At 45.7% G+C, this 13,331-nt stretch overlaps 1 long non-coding RNA gene across 1 annotated transcript in view; it reads right to left on the bottom strand.

The window, feature by feature from the left end:
* LOC144479852 (uncharacterized) overlaps positions 1–13,008 on the bottom strand; it is a 48,694-nt gene extending 35,686 nt beyond the window's left edge. Inside the window, exons 1-3 of the long non-coding RNA XR_013495581.1 lie at positions 12,921–13,008; positions 12,439–12,514; positions 2,308–2,325 (exon numbers count right to left, since the gene is read on the bottom strand). This is a non-coding gene — a long non-coding RNA (uncharacterized LOC144479852). The remainder of the gene's footprint in view (positions 1–2,307; positions 2,326–12,438; positions 12,515–12,920) is intronic.
* Between the last annotated feature and the right edge of the window lie 323 nt (positions 13,009–13,331).

The raw sequence follows: 13,331 nt of genomic DNA, 5'->3' as shown, positions 1-13,331 counted from the left end.
ATCTCCAAATTTGCAGATGACACAATGCTGGGGGGTAGGGTGAGCTGTGAGGAGGATGCAGAGATGCTTCAGTGTGATTTAGACAAGATAAATGAGTGGGCAAATGCATGGCTGATGCAGTATAATGTGGATAAATGTGAGGTTATCCAATTTAGTAGCAAAACTAGGAAGACAGATGCAGGGCTGTAGATTAAGAAAGGGAAATGTGCAATGAGACCTGGATATCCTCATACACCAGTTACTTAAGGTAAGCATGCAGGTGCAGCAGGCGGTAAAGAAGGCAAATGCTATGTTGGCCTTCATAATAAGAGGATTTGAGTACAGGAGCAGGGATGTCTTACTGCAATTATACAGGGCCTTGGTGAGGCCACACCTGGAATATTGTGTGCAATTTTGGTTTCCTTATCTGAGGAAGGATATTCTTGTTATAGAGGTTTACTGGACTGATTCCTGGGCTAGCATGAGGAGAAACTGAGTCAGTTAGAATCATATTCACTGGAGTTTTAGAAGAATAAGGGGAGCTTTCATAGAAACCATAGAAATCTCATAAAATTCTAACATGACTAGACAGGATAGATGCAGGAAGGATGTTCCTGATGGTGGGGATGTCCAGAACCAAGGTCATAGTCTAAGGATATGGGGTAAACCTTTTAGGACTGCGATGAGGAGAAATTTCTTCACCCAGAGAGTGGGTGAGCCTGTGGAATTCGCCATCACGGAAAGCAGTTGAGGCCAAAACATTGTATGTTTTCAAAAAGGAGTTAGGTATAGTTCTTGGGGCAAAGGGGTTCAAAAGATATGGGCGAGGGAAGCAGGATCAGGATATTGAGTTGGGTGATCAGTCCCCATGACCATAATGAATGGCTCGAAGGGCTGAATGGCCTATTCCTGCTCCTATTTTCTATGTTTCTATGTAAATTCCCAACAAAATCAACGTCGCGTCTCGGCCTTTTGGCTAAGATCAAGTGTGGTCTGGTGATGCTGCACTTGGTAGTGGCCATTGAGTTGCATTTAAGCTTCATATGAAGCAATTTTTAAAAGCGGTATCTCGGCCTTTTGGCTAAGATGCAAATGAGATCAAGCCTGGGGGGGCGGAGACGTCTGCCTACTCCAATCAGCTTGGCTCATGTAGATCAGGCCCAAGGCAGGGTAGAGGGTTGCATGCCCTGTCTTGTCAGCCTGGATTGGAAATGTCTCAACTTGTTGAGACTCTGAATTGGATTTGATTTGATTGAATTGGAAAAGTAGAAAAAAACAAAAAAAAAACAGATTTGTATGACACCCTCAGTGCTTAGCTCTGCAACTTAGGGTCCGCTCCAGGGCTTAAAAGCATACCTGTGCCAGCTGTGAGAGTGGCACTCGATTATTGAACTTGGGAGTCATCCCAATGGAATTCAATCTACCTGCACATGCACACACGCACTCTCGCACACGCCAAAGGGCCATATAGAAACCCAGGGAAAAGGCCCATTGTGCCAGGCACGAGCACAGTTGAAAAGATTAGAAAGGAGGACTCAATGCAGCAGATTTTGTGCAATTCTAAAAGTCATGACAGCACATTGCCAGAACCTCTCCTGATTTTTACTTCTATTCAGCCAAAATTTATCCCAATGAATCGAAAAGCCATAATAAGGTGATCCATAGATTGTGTTCAAAGGCCAGCAAAGCCAGAAGAGGAAAGAATGAGAGTGGGAGACTATGCAACGAGCCACAATTTCTCGTCAGGCGGACGGGGAAAGTATGTTACAGGAGGTATTTGTCGCTCGGAGGGCGCAGATGAAGAAACGTATTCCAAATTTTGATAAAGAAAATCAGGAAAAAAATTAAACTTACTGGACTGCTAACCTGAAGGGTATCCTCATCTTCCTTCACAGGACTCTGTTTTACATTTTAAAAAAAGGACCAGTAAAATAAGGTTTTTTATTTATAGTGGAGAATTAAAATTGCTTAAGCTTAGTGGTGAGGTATGGAAAATAAGTGACCGGGTCGCAAACCATACATGCATGCTCATAAACTAGAAGTCTTGAAGATCCATTTATAAGCATCTGCAATAGTGAGGGATAGTGTGATGGTGCTCAGTGTTCATGTAAGCTAGCCCATTATTGTGATAAATATGAAGTTCAACTTCCCTTTGATTTAAGAAGTCCATTTACTTGTTGCATCCACACTTTGTTACACAAGGTAGGTTTCCAACTAATAAATTAGTCAACAAAAACAGAATTATGGGATTCTATGTTGGTTTCAACACAGCGCAAACAGCCCAAGCACAATGCACTAAAACTGGTCACTAAATATTGCATATCTCACCTGTCAGTCAAAGTTCCACTGCAGAGAAAAAAAGACACCACATAAAGTAGGAAATTACAACTGCAACGTTGATGCTTAAACACTCAGGAAGAACTAGAAAAAAAAGCATAGCACCGTAATCTCAAATGAACACTATAACTGCCAGGCATATATAAATGAGATCAATTACTCAGACAATTAAGAGAAACTGTTTCCTCTGGCAGAGGAGTTCAGGGTTGAGGTCAGGAAGCACTGCTTCACACAAGGATGTGGAAATCTGGAACACTCCCAAAAAGTTGCTGAGGCTTGATGCGGAGGCATGTCAGTGGATAATTTCAAAACTGTGATTTATCAACTCTTCTTTCGAAAAGGGTATTAAGGGTTGCAGAGTCAAGACAGGGAGTTGTAGTTTAGATACAGAGCAAACATGATCTGATTGAATGGCAGAACAGACTTGAGGAGCTGAATGGCTTCATGTTCTTATGTTTGTTAATGTCTTGTCAACTACATAGTTAAGGCTTGTTAATAACATTATTAAGGTTAAGGGAAATGGGTGATGGATATTAATTGAGAACGTGAGGGCGATTTTAACAGAATTTGGCAGAGTGTTGGTTCCAGTATGAAAAACGGCACGTTGAAACACGTCGGTTTACTCTTCAGATCTTCCCACACTGTCAAAAAAAGACAACTGGGCGAGTTTCACGTGCAGGGAGGGCAGGACGTAAATACACCGGCAAAATCTGGCTGCACCGAGATCGGAGCACCATGTTTAAAGTGCGTCCTGATCAGAACATACCCCCCCACCAAACACCTCACCCCATGAAGCATCCTCCGCAACCCCAATTCCCTCATCCCAACCTGACAATGCTAGGGAGCAGTGCCAGACCACTGCCTGGCTCTGCCCCTCTTCTCCCGGGGGGGCTATACTGACCTTTACATCCCTGGGCAGATTCCCACAACAGGTTCACATCTAGACTGTAAACCCGTCGGTGTGGTGTGATAATATGGTGAGTGGTCAATATACTGCCAGGGGGTGTATTAATAATCTTTAAATCCATTTATTGCATCGCTGGCAAGGGGTGGAGAAAATCAGAAGGCGCGATCTCGCCGGCAAGATTCGCAACTTCCAGCTTTCGCCGGATATTGAGCCCCCTCCACTGATCCCATGGACGGTGAACACCAGCTCAAGATCCCGCTCCAAATAAATGGGGGATAGCTGGGACACTGGGCTGAGTGGGAGGAGAACTGAGAGACTGAACAAGTTAATAAACTCTCTCAATTAAAAAAAAGTTCTGCATCTTGGTTTCTGCTTTACCAACCAACTTGGATCCTACTAACAATGTTCCTTAGAGATTGGGTTTTACTGCTCAAACTATTCTTATCAGCTCGAGGACCAGCTCTGAGCAGCTTGTGCTTCACACCAACACTGGTAAGAGATGTAGGAAAATACAGAGACAGGGTTTGGGGCAGAAAAGAGAGTTTTTTTATTATCCATCTCCCTGTGAGAAACAAATGACTGTGGGCATGGTGGCAGTGATTAAAATCTGAGTGGAAGAGCCTCGGCCCCAAGCCTGTATGGCAGTGTACTGAAATTGTATCACCCTGTTGTGATGCACCTTCAAACACGCTCAAATACACAGGAATCTACAAATATTTGGCCCCAGTCCTATGAGGTTAGCCAATGCGAGTAAAGGAAGCAACTTACATTTATATAAACACACTTAATGTGGCACGGTGGCACAGTGATTCGCACTGCTGCCTCATAGCACCAGACCCGGGTTTGAGTCCAGCCTTGTGTGTCTGTGTGGAGTTTGCATATTCTCTCCATATCTGTGTGGGTTCCTCCGGGTGCCCCGGTTTCCTCCCACAATCCGAAGATGCGCAGGTTAGGTGGGTTATCCATGGTAAATTGGCCAGACTAAATTAATGTCCAAACATGTGTAGGTTAGGTGGGTTAGCCATGGTAAATGCACAGGGCTACGGAGTTAGGGGGGAGGGGCTGGGTATGATACTCATTGGGAGAGTTGGTACACACTCAATGGGCCAAATGGCCTCTGTCTGCACTGTAGAGATCCTATGGTTCAAAAACATCCCAATGTGCTTAAAAAGCGTTTATTGACACTGAGGCCAGAAGTTTACCTCCCGCCACGGGAATTGGAGTGGGTGAGGGGCGGAGCATGGGAAGCTCCATTGACCTGGAGCAGGATTTTATGGTTTCGGGATGATCAAGGCTGTAAAATCCCGTCCATAACCATAGAAGAAGATATTGGGAGAGCTGACCAAAGGCTTGATCAAAGAGTTAGGTATTAAGAAGCATCTTTACAGCAGAAAGGTTTAGAGAGAGACTTCCAGAGCTTAGATACCAGGCAGTTCAGGAAATGTGGAATGATAAAAATCAGGAATGCCCAAGAGGCCAGAGATCTAGGTTTGTAGGATTAGAGAGATCAGGAGGGATGTGGAAAACAAGGACATGGGGCGGAATTCTCCAGCCGCGCTGGTCTAAAAGCCGGAAATTCCCACCCGACTGTCAATGGGGTTTCACATTGTCTGCAACGCACCGGCTAAAATTCCAGTGGCGAGCAGGATGGGAGAATTCCGGCCATAGTGTTTGAAATGGAGGCATTGTCAGACTGGGAGCCAGCGAAAGCCAGCAAGCACAGAGTGACAGCCAATGAGATTTGGAGCAAGTTAAAATACAGGCAGCAGAATATTGGATGTAGGATGAAAAATGGGAAGGCAGCCAGGAGAGCACTGGAATGATCAATCTAGAGGCAGCAAAGGTACGGATGAAGGCTTCAGCAGTGGATGAGCTGAGATAGGGTTGGATTTGTGCAGTGTTATGGAGGTGGAAGTAGGCAGTATTGATGGTGGTGTGGGTAAGTGACCAGAAACACAACTTTTGTGTGAATAATAACACAAAGGTTGTGAACCATCTTTCTCAGTTTAAATCAGTTGCCATGAATGAAAACGGAAGAGCTTGTGGCGAGGATCACAGACAATGGGTGAGATTTAGTGGGCCCGTTTTCCACACAAGCAAATCCTTTCATGGCTGCTAAATCTGGCGAGAGGGCCATAACGGGATTTGCGCCAGTGAGATCTTGGTTTGAGATCTTCCCTGCTGGTGAGGTGATCAGATTCAGGCCCAAGGAAAGAGCATGTATTTGTATGGATTTATATTAATTTAAATATTATTTAATGGCTGTAGCTTCCGGCCTCATGGGATGCTCCACCCCCAGCGGTGTGATGTCACGCAGGCACGATTCACTTGTGGCCAGGTGACCCATGACCCCCAGGATTGTTACAGAAATACTGATATCATTTCATCAGCATGGGTTAAAAACCCAATGTGGAAGCCAAGTTTAAACCTAGCCAGACCCTGCAATTTGCAAACTGCAGAGCTGGAACAGACAGTATTCATGACAATTTTCATGCAGCAAAACCATTGAGAATCAACTTCCCATCAAAACCAGACAGGCCTGGAAGTGCCTGGCCAGGTGCTAATGGCCACATTGTTTTAAAACACCCTCAATGAACCTCTGTTGTAAAAAGAATGCTACCAGACTTGGTGGCACCCAGCTCAGTAGGAGGGCAGAGGCATAATGTGACACAGACCACAGAATCTTGGAGAAGGGCATGAAGAGAGCAACCTGAAGACCCAGCTCTCTCTGCTTTTGCACCTTCTTCAACAGCATCTCCAGAGAGGACCTTTGACTGGCAGCCGAGCAGCACAACATCTCCAGCTCTTTGTACCTCGTGGCGAGCATCACCAGACTGACCAGATCCAGAAGACCACCCCAGTGAAATGAACCAAAGACCAGATCCAGCCCTCGATGAGAGAGGAAGCCCAAATTGACACAGACCTTGAAACATCAGCCATCGTTCAAAGACTGAGGAACAGCATGTTTTCGGGCTTATTGAACGGGTATTACCAGTCTAGTCAGACAAACAGCTCAAATATAGTGATGGGGCATGGATAGGGTGTAGCGAATCCTCAGATGTCCGTGTTAGTTGAGAACTGGTGTAGATTTGAGACTGTTTAATGCTTTCTGTTTAATTGCTTTTCCTTGATAAAATATTCAATATTCAATAAAATTGTGTTGGACCTTTATCTGACACTTGTCCCCTTCGTTCATCTCACCGTGTAAACACCCGAGTTAAAAAGGGTTAAAAAGGGTTACTGCACACTGGTCAAGGTTGGTACATTTACCCACTTTTCACTTTACACCAAACTGGTTTTCGATTTTGAAACTTAGCAGTCGTGCTGAGCATGTCATCATGCGGGTATCTGCTGCCTCGTGAAGGGAGGGGTCAGATCGGCAACGGGCATCAATATTGAAGGATACAGAGAGGAAAACAGGAATATAGACATGACAGTGGTAGGGTCAAGGGCAACGGGGATGTTGGATTGTTACACGAGGAATGGGAGTTAGGAGGCAGCGAATATGTAAGAGGATGGAAGGAACTTGATGGGTGATTGGGGAGGTTGGAAACTGGTCACATTTACCAAAGTGATGAGCACCATGTTCACATGCAGTCATCAGTGTCACAGTTTGAAAAACAAGCTTGAAATTTTTTAAAAAATCAATATAGGATTTGTCTCCAGGTATATGGGCACTCTCCTGTATTTTGGGCAGGTTGAAGGAACATCCTATTAATTTCTTGCTCAAACCATGAAGAACACGATTTAGTTAAGTGTTGGGTTTAATGCACAATGAATGAGCTTTGCTCCTGTACCAATTCAGGTGAGAATCCATTAAGATTTGGCAGTGCAGTGCAGTTGGTCTTGATGGTCATCTTGATCCTCACAAGGACATGTGAAAAGGAAGGAGGATCAAACAATCAAGGGCCACGTCTGCTGCACAGAAGATAAAAGGGCACGACACACCTCAGTGTTCCCAGTGTACTAGTCACAACTTACAACGCACCATGCTTACAGACATGACAGACATACAGGATTGGGTATTGACAGTTATTGTTGGGCTACTGGAGGTGAACAGACAATAGCAAGACTGAGGGTTACAATAAAGGGGTTTATTGAGGCTAATGACGACCTCATTGTGAATGAGGCCATGTCTAAGGAGGATGCCATGTATAGAATGAGGGCGGATTAAGGGCGTGAGGTTGGATTCTTGGCTTGGAGATGGAGGGAAACCATTCAAGGAGAATTACAATGATTGCCCAATTATATGTTTATAGATATACGGATTGGAGAATGCAGGCTGTAGGTAGCACTGCCTTGTTGATACCTGTGATTAGAATGAGGAAAAGAAGGGCTTTTGTCGATGGGGACAGCTCGGGGAAGATCATTGCCCTGAGAAGCAAGAAGTCCCAGATGCTGCCAAGGAGCACAAGATCCACAGATGTTTAGCACAACCAAGGGTCTACAGAATTGGAGCATGGAGATGTGTTAAAGACAATACCACGGGCGCCTTCACTTGTTTAGGTTTGTGGTGGCTAGCATTTCCCATCTTCTCCATGAGCAGATCACATCACAAGGACTTGAAGGGTATCCAATACCATTTGCTTTGCAAGCTAATGCTCTCCTTCTGACGTTTGGACTGGTCAGGCAGGGCTCTCCAGTACTCACCGCAGAAAGTGTCCTGCATCATTGTGATTTGCTGCACTCTGCATAGCCTTGTGCTGCAAAGGGGGAATGTCTTGCCCAAGGGAGACATTGAGGAGGTAGACATCTCCTTGGATAAGGAGGATGTTGAAGAGAATGGCTCTGAAGAAGGCAAGGATTCAGACAAGCCACATGAGGATGCTGTTGCAGGGACACATTGTGACAGAGGTGCCCATGACAACCTCATAGCTACAAGGTTCCAGGAGGAATAAAGTGGAGACAATTTTTCACAATTGAAGTTTCCTTCGGCCTTCGATGCAAGGGATATACCCACACTTTCACCCTCAGCTTGAACATCTCAGGAAAGGTTGGAAATCTCACAATGATCATGGAAGTAGCATTAATCACCTTCTGCCCGAACAATTGAGCTATCTTTGGAAAGCCCTAGGAGCATGTGACTACTGTGCAGTCCGATTAGCACAACCCTAGCACACATCCTTAAGCAACTACACACAGTGATTCCTTGATGTCACCAAGTCAGTGTGTCTGGCAGCTTTCAGACAGACGAGGAACCAGTTGATATCTAGATGCACTCATGTCAGTATGACACCAGCTTAGTAACGCAGCTCACACACACAGCATTCCTCAATGGTTTGCACTTGGTCATTTTAAGAGGGAGCAGCATCCGGAAAACTCCATTTCTCCCATCACCAGCTCTCAGGAGTGCAATAATGCAGAGGCATCATCTTGCTACTGACCCCCAATCAGGTTGCAGTGACCTGTAACTCTACAACATGCACCCAGCACTGCAAGGATGGTTTGCATTGTCCTCACAGAGAGTGCCTCAGCAGGACAATGGTTTGGTTAATTACAGACGCTCAGGACCATGTGATCATCGGAAGCCTGACAAGTTCCTGTCCTGGGTGACTTTTGGATTAGGGAGAAATGTGGCCCAATTACTATTGACACAGCAATCAATGACAATATCTTCTCTTCATAAATCCTGCGAGAACTCAGATGTGCTAAAGCATCACTTTCAGAGCATGGCAGTCCTTGACATGGTCGAGCTCTCCAAAACCAATCCTTTCTAGAAATGGATGATATTGGAATAGTGTAGATTAGAGGGGCTTTAGATTGGTATCAGTGGTCGGCGCAACATCGAGGGCCGAAAGGCCTGTATTGCGCTATAATGTTCTATGTTCTATATACCTTAAGTCAATGAGTACACTGTCATGTAATGGATTCCATATTGAGTTTTCTGTTCTATCCTTACACAAGGATCTCACAGGGGTAAGGATACAAATTCACCAGGATAAGCTCACACGTCTGCCATCCCATACTCATACCCCTCCTGCAGACATTTGTAATGTTCCTGAATGACCTCTGCCTCCCTAGCTCAGCATCATGTGTGGGAACAGCAGGAACTAAGCATGGAAATAACATTCAACCTTAAGCGCAGAGACAAGAGCAATGTGGGGAAGCATGGAAGCCGATGGAGTTTAATGAATGATGCCTTTACCAATAACTTACTCTCATAAAGGTCAACGCCACTGGAAACTACACATTGGAGAAACGATTATCACATTAATCACGATAAATATTTGTCCACACGCGACAGACATCAGTGCAACAGCAGCAGGATAATCACTAAGCTTGAGGAACTATTCTCCTGAGTCAAGTGATGTCGCCCTGAGATTTAAGAGTGACAGATGTGTTGTGACATATGACGCGACGTTGCTGATTTTGCAGATGTGGAAATAAAATCTTCTCACTGTGGTAAGACTGTGCGAGAATTAACGCAACTGAGGATCTAGATGGGAGTTCATTTGGATGAGGTGGAGTACATTTCTGATGTCCAAAAGACATGTTGGTTAGGTGCATTGACCATGCTAAATTCTCCCCTCAGTGTACCCGAACAGGCGCCGGAGTGTGGTGACTAGGGGATTTTCACAGTAACTTCATTGCAGTGTCAATGTAAGCCTACTTGTGACACTAATAAATAAAACTTGAATGAATGTGGACATAGAATCGCACTGAATATCAATTGAATATATGAGACTTGGAGTTGATTAATGCAACATACATTTACAGAAGTGATGGGCAGGATCTTCCCCTAAGTGCACAGAGTGCTGGCTGAGTCTAGAAAGTCGGCATGCAGACCACCCCACCCCCACACCCGGATAGGCATTGGGGGTGCCCCCCTCCCCAGACACATTCAGGGAAACCCCTCCCCAGAGGTTCCATCCCTGGCACTGCCAGGTTATTGCTGCCAGATGGCGCCAGGGGCAGTGCGGGCATGTGCCTCTTCCCCTGGGGGACGATACTTATCTTTGTGTCCCCAGTGGGTTCTCCACAACTGCTTCAAGCTTTTAAAAACCTGTTGTGAACTTCGGTGACGTCACACCGATGAGAGTGTGAATATTCAGTGAGGGGGAACATATTGCGGGAAAACCCTGTAATTATTAATATCTATTGAAGTGAGGTTCCTGCCCTGGACGGAACCTCGTTATGTTAAGGGCGAGGGGCGTGGAAAATCAGGAAACAAGATTTTGCCCGTGAGAAACTCATTTCCCAACTCTCGCACAATTTTGGGCCCTCTTTGCCTTTTATGCTGATGGCTAACGTGGTCTCAAAGTTGCCCCCAACAAGTGGATACCCATGTCACCAGTGTGCATTCAAAACTTCTTAATTGGAGTCACAGAGAGATATACAGCACAGAAACAGACCCTTCGGCCCAACTGGCCCATGCCGACCAGGTTTCCTAAACTGAGCTAGTCCCATTTGCCTGCGTTTGGCATATCCCTCCAAACCTTTCCCATCCATTTATCTGTCCAAATGTCTTTTAAATGTTGTAATTGTACCCGCCTCTACCACCTTCTCGAGCAGCTCATTCCATATACGCACCGTCCTCTGTGTGAAAAAGCTACCCCTCAGGTCCCTTTCCAATATCTTTCCCCTCTCACCTTAAACCTATGCCTTTCGACTTCACTATCCTGGGGAAAAGACCTTGGCTATTCACTTTATCTATGCTCCTTATGATTTTACAAACCTCCATAAGGTCACCCCTCATCCGCCTACGCTCCAAGGAAAAAAGTCCCAGCCTATCCAACCTTTCCTTATAACTGAAACCTTCCAGCCTCGGTAACATCCTTGTAAATCTTTATTGCACCCTTTCCAGTTTAATAACATCCTTCCCATAGCAGGGCGACCAGAATTGTATGCAGTACTCCAAATGTGAGCTTACCAATGTCTTGTACCGTTGGAACATAACGTCCCATCTCCTGTATTCAATGCTCTGACCAATGAAGGCAAGTATGCCAAATGCCTTCTTTACCTACCTACTTGCGACGCCACTTTCATGGAACTATGTACCTGCACTTCGAGGTCTCTCTGTTCGACAACACTCCCCAGGGACCTACCATTCTTGTTATCCTACCACTATGTCTCGGTACAGCCCTGACATCTGTAGGAGAGGTGGATGGAGGCAGTCTGCTGACTCCTAGGCCCTGTTTGGGATAACTTTGGCGGGTATCCTCTGCTGCCCGAGGCCTTGAGGGTTCCAGTCTGTTGAGGGTGCCTTGGTCCAAAGCAGTCACTGGCAGAGGGGAGGTGGAGCGGGAGGGTACCTTGGAGTGTCCTGAGTGGATGCCACTGGGATGCCTTGCTGGTACTGCACCTCCCTCTGGTTGCCCGATGATCCCTCCCTGACTCCATGAGGAGAAGGGACACCTGGAGAGAAGTTGAGGTGCCCCAGTCCCCTCTCACCTAGCCACTGCAGAAATCTGCTGTGGTTAGAGTGATGGTATGCAGGTCCGAGCCCAAATCAGGCAAATAACTGCTGGACCTGGATCTCCAAGGTGGCTGGAGATTTTCAGTGGAGACGTTGATGCATTGGCATGCTGGAAGCATCACATCAGACAGAACGTGGACGGACTCCTCCATCCTTCGTCCCAGTCTGCTGACGGCCTCTGACAGCTGTGCCTGATGTTCTCTTGCCTGTGTCTGCCTCTCCAACATTAGGACCAATCCCAGAAGCTCATCATGGGACTTGGTACTCAGCAGGGGCCTGTCCTCCAGCAACCTTCTGAGTGTCAGAAACCTTAGCTGTCACTGACTCTGCCTGATATGGATAGTGGTAGATGAGGGAATCCTCAGGTTGTAAACTCTACTCTAGGCCTACCGAGGTTCGTGTATCTGCGGTGGTGTATAGTAAAGGTGAATATAATACACAAAAGTAAATCTTTTTTTAAGCGTATCTTCACACCCAGGCTTTTTTTTTTAACCCTTTGGAGAATAGTGGTGGAAGGATTCCTGAGCTGTCTATCAGCCTGTTGAATCGGGTTATGAATGCTCCTTCCGTGGCCAACAAGTCCTGGCGTTGGACTTGAACCCGGAGCTCCGAGATCTGCAGCAGAGGGCGCTGCCACTGGCCTACAAAACCACACAGACCTTTATTTGGACAAATCTGTTTGTGCCAACTCCACCCTATTTATAGTCTTCATATTTTAGCATGTTTCAAATTGCAGAGCTGGTGTGGTTTATCTGACAAGAGGGTTGTAGCTGTTTTAAATTTGACTAGTCACAATTACCTCAATTTTTGTAGCCGTGGACTCCTGTGGTTCCTCAAATTGATCCGTTTGCAAAGAATTCTCCATAGCTTCTTCCCTGTGAAAAATACATGTCAAAATCAGAAGCCCGTCTTAATAATTGCTGGCCAACACTTCCCTGTTAACCGAACACTCTGTGGCACTAAACTCTACAAAACCAGACTCAAATGTGAATCAGTGCCTTCGCAATATTGCTGAAATGCCTCGAACAAATCTCACTTTTCATTCGCATTTAATTGAGAAATTCTGTTAAAGATATTTTAAAATTTTGTCTCTCCCCAAGAGTTCGGGGTCGACTCCTTTATTTAATCAGTATTTGTAAGGAGGTCCCTAACAAAAGTACAGTTTTCCTCATGAGGGTGATCCTCACGCAGGCCAAGTTTTTAAACACTGCCACTGGGTGGCAGTCTTTGTGCAGTGTCCCACTCATCGAAGGGGGCTTTAAAATTGTGTTCATTCCTTACCTGCCGCACTCCCACATTCAGCCCACAATCTTCAGAGCGTGAGGAAAACTTCAAACTTGGATGTCTTCTGAAGGCCACCTCCTTCACCTGGGCCTAACAGTCATTGAGATACTTCCCGAGTTCAAACATCTCTCTGCACTCATGCAAATATATTTCCTTTAGCTTTTGTAACTCGACAAATGTGGGCCAAAGGTGCACGGCACAGCTCAGTAACCAGAAAGCCAACAGTTCACTGGAAAATGAAACCATACCATAGCATATAACCAGATCCACCTATTTGTGGATTGTACCCCTCCCACTTTTCTCAGAAAAACCTTGACTGCAGTCAGCTTGTCAACATTCTGAAATAAATGCAAGATGCTGGTGGAGGCAGTGCTGTAGTTGCATTGCTATTGGCTTGGTAATCCAGGG

Source organism: Mustelus asterias, chromosome 27 (genome assembly GCF_964213995.1).
Source record: "Mustelus asterias chromosome 27, sMusAst1.hap1.1, whole genome shotgun sequence".
NCBI classification, from domain to species: domain Eukaryota; kingdom Metazoa; phylum Chordata; class Chondrichthyes; order Carcharhiniformes; family Triakidae; genus Mustelus; species Mustelus asterias.
This window is presented reverse-complemented; position numbering and strand designations above follow the sequence as displayed.